The sequence below is a fragment of the Thalia democratica genome, chromosome 8, assembly GCF_965202585.1.
Source record: "Thalia democratica chromosome 8, ktThaDemo2.hap1.1, whole genome shotgun sequence".
In the NCBI taxonomy this organism is placed as follows: domain Eukaryota; kingdom Metazoa; phylum Chordata; class Thaliacea; order Salpida; family Salpidae; genus Thalia; species Thalia democratica.
In genome coordinates, this window is record NC_139172.1 from 35747461 (window position 1) to 35760280 (window position 12820).

The window sequence follows — 12820 nt, forward strand, 5'->3', positions numbered from 1 at the left end:
TAACTTAGTTTGAATTTTTCAAATTTTTAAACTAGGCTGTATGTTTGGCAACCTTTTTTAAAATAAAGTCACAAAATAAAGAAATAACAAAGTATACTAACAGTGAATTAAATATATAACAAAAATAATGTCATAAGTCAGCTTGAATGGACAATTACGTTTTTTACACATTTTTAACAGAATTTAAAAATTTATTAAGCCAAAAATAAAGTAGAAAAACTTAGTTTTTGTTGCACATTATAGCAATTCTTTATCTGCAATAAAGATGTTGTATTTAAAGAGTAAATGTAAAATATAAGACGAGCTATAAAAATTAAAAAACATTACTTAGGAGTTACTGCGAGAAACAAAAAAAGAACAAATGGCTATAGTCAGTTTCAACAAAGCAACAGAGCAGAGTAATTACAGACTGATCAGAAAAAACTGTTAAGGAAACTTATAAAGCAGCAAAAGTAATTACTAAAAAAAAGATACCGTTTAGAACTTTTTTAAGAATTTATGTTGCGATAGTAGAATATTTTTGTTCTTTTCTTCAATGACAACAATTAGTCGTGTTTATTAAATCTCTGAAGATTATAAAGCAGCATTAATCAAATTAGAAAATTTAAATCAATCTGTTAAGATAAGAGAATAGGTACAACAAATATTGCTCATCTGAGAGTTTTTATTAGAGGTGTTTTTACTGACTTTGATTATTTAGAAAAGATTCTAGGTTAAGTTCCAATGTACAATAATAGGTGAAGGCGTTTTAAAAGCAAACATGCAATGCACTTACATAAAGTTTTTAAAAATATAATTTTCTGCTTCTTTTTTTGGTATAAAATTAAATTACATGTAATAAAAAACTGTCTTTAATAATATAGCAATACTAAATAGATACTGTTAAGCTACTTTTAGTGTGTTAAAAAAAAGTATCTATTAAGTAAATTTTTTGTGTCAAATCGAAATTTCATTACTTTACACGTAAAAATTGTTTAAAATTCCATTTTTTTTCATAAGTTCTCAAATTCAAAGTTTTTCCAGAATTATTAAGCATAAATTTTCAAATTCCAAGCTTTTCCGGGATTTAAGTTTTTTAGCAAAATTAATTGTTCACACCTATATGTATAAAATTATACAAATAAAATTTAAAATTTTATCAGCTGCAAGACTTAAAGTTTATTATATTTTATAATTCAAACCAACACTGTAAATTGAATAAAACATACATCATAAATTTAATTTGCCACTCTTAAAGCAAAAACGCCAGCCTAAATGACCACAAACTAGCCTAATATTTTAGTATACAAATATTTATTAAAACTAAAAAATGACTAAATTGACTTCAGATTTGAAATCTACAGATAGTCATAGTTTAAGTGTGTGGCAATGTTTATTTGCTTGAATTTTAACTAGTTTGATTAACAATATACAAACCTTATAAATTTACCATCCCTAAATTTAATTTGTATTAAATAAACAGTAACTGTATATATTAGTTCATAAAAACTAACTTAGTTTGTTGAAAAAACATTGTTTTGTATATTATAATGTATACCTATTTAAAAATCTTTTAACTTATATCATGTATTGTTTTAAATGTGTCTTTACACACCTAGATACTACATGTATGTGTAAACAATAATTTTAGAAAATTATGAATTAACTAAACTAAATCTAGTTTAAGTATTAAATAAAACTTGTCTAAAAATGGGAACCGCTCATTTCCAACCCGCAATCATTTCCCACCCGATCAAATCCGATAACCGCTTACCAACAAAGGATTAGGGGTAACAGTGATAACAAAACATAAACTAATAATAAATATAAATAAAACAAAAATATTAGAATAAAAAGTAATAAATAAAAAAAGTTTAAAACATTTTCGAGTGGGAAATGATCCTAGTGGGAATCGTCAATATGTCGATTAAAATATGAGTATCTTTGTACATTTGTGTGCATAGGAATTAATTTAGAATGCTAAAATAATTTATAAAATATCAAAATGTGTAAAAATCAAATAAGATAAACCTTTTTTCTTACTAATATGTAATTTTAATGTTTTTGTGCACACTTAAGTATAACTTTTAGTAATAAAACGTCTATAAAAGAAACTTAGTTTTAAAGAACATGTAAAAAACACCTAAACTTGCTGTTGTAAGAAGAAAATTATGATAAAACTGAGAAAAAACCTGGTGGAATGCTAATCTGCTTTTTATTACATTTGTAATCTGATACTGTAAAGTTTTTTAATTGTTTTAAAACGTTAAACAGGGACTTAAAACATAACTAATAAAGTTAAACATAAAACCAAATTAAGTTTAACTTAAAATTTTTTTTTTGTTCAGCGGGCCACATTTACATGCTCGCGGGCCACAAATTTTTCTTCCGCGGGCCGCATTCCATTCAAAAAATAAACGTGCTCGCGGGCCGCAGATTTACCCTTCGAGGGCCGCATTTGGCCCACGGGCCGCAGTTTGCCGACCCCTGGTCTATAACTTCAAATACTATAAGATTTATTGTTTTACTCGAAAAGTTTTATGTTGTGTTTCACTGTTTAGCTCTTAGCATCAATCTATACGGTTGAATGATTTCACCTTATTTAAAAAAGCTAACTTTCTTGCTCAGTAGAGCGAAGGATTTGGTGGTTAAACGCGAAGCCATCCCAGCTAATTGTTAACAACATATGCTATTCTGAGCTATAAATTTCCTTTTGTAAGGCGTAACGACTACAAATGAAGCTCATTATTCACATTCTTCTTATATTTTAACTATTACAATGTTCATTTGTTCACAACCAAAAGTAAGTTTTATGCATATTAAAATATTGTGGAGCAACGTAATATAGCATAGATGAAAAAAAAATAGTGATCAAGAATATATTACTGTAAAACAAATAAAAGTTTGTATTATCTTAGACATTTATTTCAGTTGTGAGTAAAAATTAATCTAAATATTATTATAAAAAAAAAAAACTTTGTGTACTTGAAGTGCGCTTAGAGTATTATAGTTTTTGCACCATAATTTGCGATTAATACCCTTTTTTTAGTCTTTCTTATTTTTTATTTTATTTTTTTCTTTTAAATAAAGATTTTTTCAATTGTTATCATTTTTTATCAATACTTATTGTCCACTTCAGAGATGTTAAAATGCTAACAGTTACTATGGTAATTCAGCAATGAAGTGTTTTATTTTTGGTTTGTTTTAAGTTAATATTTTCACGCTTGAGTAAACAAAGCAGAGCTTTTTAACATGTCTGGTCCACTTATATTACCACATAAGTTTATTGCCGTCTTTCAAAAGTTTATCAATTCTCACGCACACTACCTTTTTTTAAAAAATTTGTTTATTAAAACTTTAAATATTATAATACAGTAATTGTTTAGCGCTATTTTTGTAGAAAATTTGCAAGCATGATTCAATATGTTTTTGTTTTTTAACAGTACTTTTTAAATTACTATTTTAATACAACAAAGTAGCATTATATTTTTTTACTTACCCAATTTAAGTTTATATTATCTAAAATTATATTCTAGGTTTATATCATAAAAACTACACTTAATTTTTTACATAACTAATTTATATTTATTAACTTAAAAAAATACCATTTAGACTACAAAAAAGTAGGTTTTAAAGTGTTGTGAAAGATAAAAAAGACAATATTGTCCCTAAAAACTTTAAAGCTAAAATTTAAAATTTACTTTATTTAAAATTACTGATTTATTTAAAATTGTAACTCAGTACTTTAAACTATATCTGTAGTAGTAATTTTTTCTTAACAAAAAATAAATTTTGTCAAAAAAAAAACTGTGTAACATAAAACTTTAATGTTACTCCTTAATTTTTACTAATATACACTTTAAATCGATTTTATATGTACATACAACATAAGTTCTTTTATTTGTTTGAATTACTTAACTTTGTAAGTTTAATATTCTTTAAGACCAAATGTTGTTGCACTAAAATATTTCTTATTTAATATCTTTTGTAGACAAGTAATAATGCAAGCATTTACAAAATAAGTAAACATAATAAATCTTTGTAGTAACTTTTTTTATGTAGTTAAAGTTTTTACAGTACTATATTTTTTTACCAGATGCACTCATTAATTTTAAAAATTTTTCTTACTACTTGTAACTTTAAGAAAAAGTTTAAGTTGCGGAATTTAAAAAAAAAAAAAAAAACAATCTCACTCTTTCTTTGTTACATATCCCCCATTAAGTTGTTAATTCTCTATTTACTTGGGAAAAAAAAATCCCCCAAGATGGTGATTTTGCCTGCTTTAGAAAAACCTTGCTGTCATAGCTTGCTTCAAGTTAAAATTCGGTACTGTAAAATCTTTTGCTTAAAGCTATTAAAGTTTAGGAATTTCAAGTATAATTTTTGAAATTTCAACTTTTCTACCTAAGATATACTACAAAATGCTGCACTTTACAAGTAAACTTAAAGGTATTTTTGAATTAATAAATAGTTCATAAAGTTTTGTTTTTTTTAGAAAAATTTAAAATATCTATATAAGCTAAGTATTTACTAGTTTAGTATAAGTTAAAAGTATCTTTTTAACTATATTTAATTTTCAAAATAAAAAAGTGTAAGGCTAATTTTAGTTTCTAAAATTTGTTCATTGTGTTTGATGCTTTATAAAGCAAATATTAATATAGCAATGAATAAAAAAAATATCTATTTAGGTTTTGTTTAAATAACAAAAACCTAAGAATCAACATGCAGATTTGTACCACATACCAGAAAAGTGATGTGACCTTGAAACTTTTCAGTACAAAAAAAAACAGCATCTAGTTTAACATCTAGTATAACAAAATTTAAACTAAAATAAAAGGACTTAAACAAAACATGAAAACGAAACAAGCAGTTTGTATTTGTAAGTAAACAAAACCCATTATGAAAAAATACAAAACAAAAAACATTATACAGATAGGTTTACTATAATTTCTAATCAGATCATTTCTATCCAGATTATACATAACCAGATCATATATAACAGGATCACATCTAACTTGATTATTTCTAACCCGATCATTTCTAATTAGATCATTTCTAACCCGATCATATCTAACTCAATCATACCTCACCCGATCATTTCTAACCCGAACGTTTTTAACCCGATCAGTAAAAATTTATTGTTTTACAGATTTATTTCAAACTGTATTTATTCTGCAAACAAACAAATTTTAACTAAATTATTTTTATACTGAAAAAAAAATTACTGTGAAATAATCAAAACTAATGTTAATATAGTTTTAATTTAAAACTAACTTTCAACAATCATTTTATGTTAATTTACCATATTTTCAAACTAGTTTCCTAATCTAACTTTTCGTTTACTTCAATCTGATAAAATTGAACTTTTTTTTGTTTAAATAAGATTTAAGGGACATTCTGTTTTGTTGAAATCTTGAAATAAGCTATTATAACTATATCAAGTTATGCATTCTTATCATTCACCTAACTAAAACATATTTTTAACGCAAATAAACTTTAAAAGTTAAACTGTTACTAATGTAAAATTCAGATACAAAGATATTCATATTACAGTATATCTATAAGCTATGATGTAAGTCTAGTCCAAGCATTGTACAGTTGTTGACTAATTTCTTACTATTCAACAACCGGTAAATTTTCACTTTCAGCTTAAAAACTTGTAAAAATTGTTCTACGACTTGCACAGACGTTTTTAGGTAATAGAATTTAAACAAACTTTTATCGAACTTAAATACTTTTGTTTTATTTAGTCGAAATTCATAACTTTTAGATAGAACTACTTTAAGAGAGTTGTTACCAATATAACAAGTTCGAGAGTTAACAAATATCGTCTAATTAATTTTCTTAAATTTTTTCACGTATATTAAATAACATTTTATGTTTTGTTTTTTAGAAAACAATTATTAATTTTTCATCTTTTAGAGAAGAATTTTTATTTTTTCAAGATTTTATAATGTTCCGGTCAAGGACCTTGTCAGTGCTTGTATAAAAATCTTAAAAAAGTTTTGTAACAGTCATTGAGAATAGTATTTAAAAACTCAATTGAAAACTTTTTTACGGAAAAAACTAAACAAATTAATTTTTAATCTTTAGGTTGAATTCATGGTAAAATACAAATTTTAGTTATTTTTAAAAAGTTAAAATCTTAAGTAGTTTTAAATCTTATCAACAAAGTAAAACAAGATGTTTATATTAACAAGAATTTTAACTTGCTTGTACTTAAAAAAATAATCTTTTACTTTCGCTATATAAAAATAACTGAGTAGTTAATAAAAGAAAAACTAGACGATATTTGAACATCCTCGCTTTCGTTTTATTAACAAACAAGTCTGTTTAAGTGACTTATTTTTTCTCTAAGTCTAGGTGGACATTTATTAATAAAATAAAAGTTATTCGGTCAGTCGGTACTACATGCATTAAATGACATAGTTTTTTTAAGTGCTTTATATATAAAAATTAAATTTAAAAACTATAACTTTTTCATAAAAAAAGAAAAGTATTCAATTTCGCCGAGAGTTTGTTTTAATTCTATTATCAAAATAAGTCTGGGTAACTTATAAAACAGTTTGTGCAAGTTTTAAAGTCAAAAATGGATACTAACCGTCTTAAAGTATCAACAGATTATTCAACTATTATTAAACGTTTGCGCTAGACCTACAGCCTAGCTTATAGAATATAGACTGTAAGTGAAGATTTTTGTATTTGAATATCACTATTGTAAAAATTATCTTAAAATAAATTTTTAGGTTTATCATTAAAAATAATCTAACTACGTAAATGACACGAAGATCTAATTTTAATATAGTTATAATCCTACTTATAACAGCTTACTTTAAGAATCCTACTAAGAATATTTTTAAAAAGTTTTCAAACTGTTTAGTAAAAACTAGAGAGTTTAGAACAAATAAATAAGACACAGTAATCTATCCACTAATAGGAGATTGATAATTAATAATTTATTATTTTTGAGAATAAACAATTACTCAGTTTCACCGCAGAGCGGATTTTCAAATTGTAAATCTGTGGTAAAATAATAATATCAAAAATGACAAATATTTGAAAATTGGTTTGAGTTAAGCTGATATAAAAAAATAAAAAATAAATTAAGAATTATATTAATGTAGAACAACCTTTAATTTTAAAACTATCAAATTATAGTCTACAAACAATACAATTAAATCATAGTATACTGTGGGGTATTGATATCTAATGGATTTAAAGAGATTAAAACTTTTACAGAGTTAGAAGTTATGGAGTAGTATATACATATTATTAAGCACACAGTTCTAATAATAAATTAATAATGTAATAATGTTCAAAATAAAACCAGGGAGTAAGCATTAAAAATTTTTTATGAAAGCATTGTTGTTGTTATTGTTAACAGAGTTGTATTATGATGACAAAGTATAAAATGGCTTTTTGTGAAAAATTTTAGATAAGCGAAAAATAGAATGAGGGTTAGATTTCAGATGTTAAATTTAAAAAATAAGATAAAAAATAAGATAAAAAATTGAATATATTTAGTTGAGAGATAATCAAAGAGAGTATAAACTACTAATAATTCAACTCAAGAAAAAAAATATATGTATACTAATTCTCCAATAATTATGATTTACAACTGGAAATGGGTATATTATAATATATGCACAATTTATCTTATATCTTAATAAAATATATTTAACTAATCAACAGACTTGAAAAAAAAAAAATAAAATAAAAAAAATTGTTTTAACAGTTTAAGACTGAGAATGGGAATAGTATTATAATATATGCACAAATAATAAAATATTTTAATAAAATTGATACCTGTGTGAGATATAAATTATAAATATTCATTTAAGTAATGTGGGCATTGGGTTATCAGTTCATTTCTCTTGTTTAAGGTTTTTCTTTTGTCTGCTAGGGCTATATGGAGTCTTTCTAGGTTACATAAAGTGCACATGTTAGTATGGTTTGTGTTAGATTTTACTGATTCTACTATTTTCCATTCAATTGAGTATTTTATATGGTTACTGTATAGATCCCATAGGTGATTTGCAAGTTGGGTACAATTTTTGGGTTTACTTTTAAAAGGTTTTGTGTTCATTATATCTAGACTTAAATGTTCTTTTGGTTGAACCAATATAAATTTTGTGGTCATTTACGGATGTGGAGACTTTAGCTTGATATATTACATTACTTAGGCAACACTTGTTATCAACGGGGCAGTTTGTTTTTATTCTACAATTACAAAGTTTTTCGTTTTTATCTGATTTTTTCGTGAGTTTTTTGTTGTGGGAATTTATGAGGGCCATAATATTAGGTGCGCAGCAGTATGATATTTTTATAGAATTTCTGTTGATTATTTTGTGATAGATGGTGTCTTTCTTAAAATGTTTATCTACCAAATCCAGGAAAAGTTTGCCAATTTTAGTCTTTACAGATTTACAAAAGGGGGGATTGTAATAAATGCAATTTCTTTTTCTAATTTTGTTAATGTTTGTACTATCAAATTGTTTGTAGGTTAAATTATATTTAAAATTACTTTTATTTAATGCGTTTTGGTATAAGCCTTTGATGTTATTAAAAACTTCTTCATTTTTAGATAGTTTGCATAATCTTTTTTCAATCATTTTTGGTATATTGTTACGTATATTTTTAGGGTGGTTGGAATTGTTGTTGATGTAGTTAGTTTTGGAATTAGGTTTACGGTAGGGACTGTAGGTGTTTAGGGATAGGTCCAGGGAGACGTCAAGAAATTCTGTACTAGTGTTGCCAATATCTATTGTAATTTCAAAACCTATTGAAGACATTTTTTTTATAAGGGACTTTTTAATTTTTTCAAGTGTGGTTCCAGAGGATTGTTTTATAATTGCAAGACCATCATCTCTATATAAGCCTATATTTGATGGACCTGTGATTGGGGATATTTCGCTTAGGATGTATAAGCCTATTAAGTCGCAGACCTCGGCGCCCTGGAATGAACCCATAGCTATATCAAAGTTATTGTTATTTGTTTTTTTGGTCCAGATTCTGTTGTCATAAAATATAATGGTTTGGCAAGTGTGCATAAGGGTGTCTATTTCTTGTTTGTTGAAGGTTGTGTATTTTTCTGCAAATTTAATAGCTTTGGTGAGGTGTTCTTTTTTTATTGAAGGATAAAAATTTTTTATATCAAAATTAATGAAGCATTTATGGGATTTATCATTGAAATTATTGAACCACTTGTTGTTTAGTAAAAACTACTATAATTTAAAAATAAAGGAAAATTTAAGACAGTTTTCTCAGCTTAAAGAATTTAGTACGCAACAATTTTTTTTGTTAAAGAATGCTTTTACAGAACTTGATAGCTAAATGATACAGCTAAAACGATTTACGTTTGTTTTTTTTTGAGTAAGGGTTTATTGGGTTAGTGCTAGTGCCCATAAAAAAAGTTGGACATTTTGGCTTTTTTTAGTCTGCGTAGCATATCTCGAAAAATACATATACTTGTTATTTTGTTTTTTTTTAATGGATTAACTTTCGTATTTAGTGTTATTGTGTTTATTTTTTATGATATTGGCTATTTTATTTTTCCGGTTTTCGTCTTTAATTAGGGTCTTTTTATTTAGTCAACAATAATTTTCAAGAAAATCTAAGTTCACTGACGAATAAAGATACTTTTCGTAAACTTTAAATAAATATAAAAAATCTACTATTATGGTTTTTTGTGTTACGCAAACTAATATACGCTTATAAACCTTTTTGTGGTTTTTAGTTTGATTAGCATGTTGGACACCAACATGATGGTCTTATTATTTTCGCGTCTGTTGTCTTAAAGTCGAACTTATTTAAGGTTATTTAAGTAAAAAATTTTTGTTTTTTGTTAGCTCATAAAGTTCATTTCTATAAATATCGCTTTGATTGAAAAGAAAGACGTATATAAACAGCCGAGCAAACGAGAAAGCAAAACATTCAGATTTCGACGAGAACAAGAAGAATTACTACGCCAGTTTCCAGTCTGACGTGACAGCCGCTATCTTGAAATTACAACGTCAATCGAGGGTTCTCAATTTTTTTTTTTAATTGTTACGTCACAATTAGTGATTGTGTCCGTACAAGCACTTCAACTTAATCACTCAAGCGTTTTTGAACTCGACTTTAGTTTGTAGCTCGCCTTAGAGAATTATAGATTATAACTAAGCCATTTGAAATGTTAATTCCTAACGAAACCATTACTAGGGTTAGTATTATGATTAAGCCTTTGTTTAGCAATTCAACAAACAAAAGAGTGTACATTTTTATTTTAAAAATGTTTCTTCATGTCAATTTTAATTTATTTTGCTATATCGCACGATCACGATTCAACGACCAAGACCAAGAGAATGTGCTCTCTTCAACCCTTCGAGGTCAACCATCACAACGGAGTTTGAGCAACCAGCCACTCTAAACACCTCAGTAAAAACGGAACCGAAAGCATATTCCTGTTGTTTATGCTAAACTTGCTGAACAGTTTCAGTTATTTGTGTATCACTTGTTTATATTTATATTTTTTTATTTGTAGATAATAAACTAAAACTATAAAAACACCTTTGGATCTAATCTAATTAATTTTAGTAATGTCCTCTATTGAAAACCTTGAAAAAGGTTTTATAACCGCCCCATACTCGGTCACGGACCGAAACCGTGAACGTTACATAAAAATTCCCCGAAACCACCGCGAATCTAGCTCCTGTCGAGGCTGCCGAACCTGTTACAGGGGTGGCTTCAAAAGAACCTAGCGACGCAGGTAAAACGGAGAGTATTAAGTGAATAAAAAAAAAATTTAACAAAAATGATTTTATTCGTGAGTAAATTTAAGTAAAAAAAAAAAGACTAAGCAAGAAGACTGAAATTTAAAACTAAAACTGAAAAACACATTGTTTACAATTAAATTTTTAAGTGTGATTTATACAAAAAATAGTTAAATATCATGAAAATATCTCAACCAACATCATTATTGTTTCTTTATCAGATTACTGTAGTAATAGACTTAAATTAGTTATCAAAATGAAGTTCCAAATGGTAGTGTTAAGTAAAAAAGCCAAAATTGTAAAAGAGAGCCAAGCTTGAAATGGTATCTGTGTAACAATTAAAATCTGCAATGTTGAAAGTTTCATACCTTATGTTTTGTTAAGTTTATTTGTACTACTATAATCATTTAGTAGTAGAGAATAAATATATTTGTAATGTTGTGAAAACTTGTTTGTGGTATGAGATTAAATATTGGATTTTTATACATTTAAGACTGATGTTTTTTTCAGTCTGATTTGAGACTGATGTTTCTTTACCATTAAAAAAAAAATTTTAGACATTAACTATGTGAGACATAGAAAATTTATTTAACAAGTGTTTCTCAAGTGACTTGCAAAAATTATTTTAATTTTCAAAAGCTGGTTATAAAAATGTTTAATTTAAAGTAGCAGTTATTATTGAAAATAAAATCATATATGATTCTCACAGCCTTTGAAAAATTAAATGAAAAAAAGAGAGTGGTATTAATGTTTTATTTTTCTCAAATAAATCAAAGTGTAGTCAAGAAAAATAAAATAAATTTTGAAGAAAAACTCTAAATTTTATCAACATTGTTGTATAGTTAATAATTTAGCCTCAATAAACTTTTCTTACCTACCTCCTTGAAAATTATTAATTAAATTGTCAAGAGTTAATGAAAATAGGATAAATCTTGAAAAAAAATTGAAGTAGAATGTAACTTAGCTAAACTTAAGTGAGATTATAATTAAAAAACAAAATTATAAAGAAGTTCAAGTCTTTTTAAAAAGGAGAATCATCATTACAACAAAAAAAAATTGTAAACTAAAACTAATCCTTTATTGCAACAAAATTTATTACATATACAGAAAAAAACATACCATAGTTGTTGTTGCTGCAACATAATATGAAAAAAAAATTCAATTGAGTTAAACATTTTTAAACATTGTAAAAACAAATGTATGATTTTTTTTCGGGTTTTTTACTTAAATATACTTAATTCATCATGACCCATAATAAAAACTTTAACTCAAAAAACAACTTTAAACAAAATTTACTACTGTAAGTTCAGATTCAAGATTATATCTTAACAAGAATCATAATCAAACTTAATCAAAATTAGGAAAAAACCAAGGGTAGTTACTGGTCATTTAACCTTATAAATCATAGAGTTGGAAAGTTTAAAAAAAATAAGGGTATAGGGGGAGGAGTTAATTTACCTTTTTAAATTTATTTTATTGAGTTTTGATAAAACTATAAGTTGCTTTTAAAAGATTTTTAAAACTAGATTAATTTTGTGATGTATACGGTTGTAGTTGTAAACTAAAATTAGTTTCTTATAGGAGACACAAATTAAAAAAGTAAATAACTAGAACCACTAAAAATCTACTGTCTCCTACGGTTTTTGAGATAATTGCGTCAAACTTTTAGGGAATGTACCTTACAATATCTAGAAAGTTGTGTCAGAACAAAATAGAAAAATAAAATTTTTGACAAAAAAAATCAGTTTTTTTTTTTTTTAAATAAAACTCTTGATTTTTAGTGTTTTAGTTATTGCAAAGAACATTTCTTGAAAGTTTGAGGTATTTATCTCAAAAAACATAGAATGTAGATTTTTAGTGATATAGTCTTTTTATGCCTTTGTAATTTGGGCTTCCTATAAGAAACCTATTTTAATCTCTGACTTAGACTTACTTGGCTTTATATCAAAAATTATTTTTAATTTTTGAAATCTTTAAAACAGAACTTGTAGCTTAGTTAAATCTCAACAAAATTAGATCTAATTGTAAAAAAAAAGGGATATACTACTCCCCCTATGCCCTTAAAGTAGCTATGCAGTATCCTTTCAATG